Source organism: Gadus morhua, chromosome 22 (assembly GCF_902167405.1).
Source record: "Gadus morhua chromosome 22, gadMor3.0, whole genome shotgun sequence".
Lineage (NCBI taxonomy): Eukaryota > Metazoa > Chordata > Actinopteri > Gadiformes > Gadidae > Gadus > Gadus morhua.
Genome location: NC_044069.1, coordinates 4763950 through 4765792, shown reverse-complemented (window position 1 = coordinate 4765792; position 1843 = coordinate 4763950).

The following is a 1843-nucleotide window of genomic DNA, read 5'->3' as shown; positions in this document are numbered from 1 at the left end:
GTGTGTGTGTGTGTGTGTGTGTTATGTGTGTGTTATGTGTGTGTGTGTGTGTGTGTGTGTGTGTGTGTGCGTGCGTGCGTGCGTGCGTGCGTGCGTGCGTGCGCGCTGGGGCTTGTTAGCCTGCTTGTGTGTTTGTGTGTGTGTATATGCGTGTGTCGGTGTGGGCCTTCCTGCCTGCCTGCGTTTGTGTGTCTGCGTGTGTGGGTGTGTGTGCGTGCATGACTGCGTACACCTTCAGTTGAACTATGCACACGCAGCGGCAGGATCGTCGAGTGCGGAGGTCAGGGCGTTTCAATCAAGCCGGAGATTTACACGTTCAAACACGCATGTCAACACCAATTAAGAGGTGGCAAGGTGGGAATCGAACCTTTGATCGCTACGAGGAGGACGACCTGTGCAGGGGAGCAGGGTTAGCAGGTTGAGCCACCTACACCAGCAACACACCCTCTACACCGCCACGCACAACCACGCCCAAGTGCCCTTCACCTGCTCCTACTAGAGGAGCGTCTGAACTCCCTGAGGGCTGAACGACTCACCGTCAGCATGACGGATGAGTAGTGTTAAGATGTATGTTTCTCTGGTGTGTGTTATGATGTGTGTATTCTGGTGATTGTTATGATGTGTGTCTCACGAGTGTTATCTGATCCGTGTGTTGTAATCGGGCCCATTGAGTTTTTTTGACATAAATGCTACGCAACGTTACATTCGTTTATGCTATTATTGAGGGGGGAGGAAAGGGGAGGGTGCCCATGACCTCTGGGCCTGGGTTCAATAGAATATAAACCATGAGCTCCCAGGATGTGAGTGTGTGTGTGTATGTGTTCCTGTGTGTGTAAGTATGAAGTAGAGGGTAGGATACAAACAATGAGCTTCCAGGTTGTGTGTGTGCGCACTTACGCACGCGTGTGTGTGTGTGTCTGGGCGTGTGTGTGCATGGGCGAGAGTGGGAGTCTGAGTGAGTCTGATGATGCGGAACATTTCTGTGACTCCCCCCTCCCGGAAACCTAATTAATGAACTCATTCATTCATGAATAAAGTAAATTATTGCTAGTGCATACAGAGGTTGGAAACGAGATCAAGATGGGTACATATTGGGAATGAGTGAGTGAGTGAGTGAGTGAGTGAGTGAGTGAGTGAGTGAGTGAGTGAGTGAATGAGGGAGTGAGTGCAAAGGAAGGTGATAAGTCTGGATTTGAAACCACAATGAGTGTTAAACTTACAACATGCAATAACACACACACACACACACACACACACACACACACACACACACACACACACACACACACACCTTTTTGAGGTCAGGACTCCTGGGTAATAGAGAAGAACCACCAGCAGTTGGTTTGTGTGTGCATGTCTACGTGTACATGTATGCGTGTGTATGTGTGTGTGTGTGTGTGTGAGTTTACATGTATGCGTGTCTATGTGTGTGTGTTTGCATGTGTATGTGTGTGCATATGTGTGTGTCTATGTGCATACATATATGTGTGTGAGCTCTACTGATTCTCTACCTCCTCCTGCAATAAATCACCCAGAGTGTGTGAGTGTTTCTGAGCTACCAGATGAGGAAGGAGCTGCACACCCACTGTCACTTTCGTGCCTTCGGGGACCCGACAGATGTGTGCGCCAACAGCCTTTTGGGTCCCGCCCCTCGTGTGTGTGTGTGTGTGTGTGTGTGTGTGTGTGTGTGTGTGTGTGTGTGTGTGTGTGTGTCTACAAACTGATGGGTGCAAACATGCGCAACGCGGTAAATAGGAGACAGAGAGAGATCGCTGGAGCATGACTGAGCGCTCAATGTGTGTATTTGTGTGTCTGTCCTAGTGCGTCTATGTGTGTCGGTGTG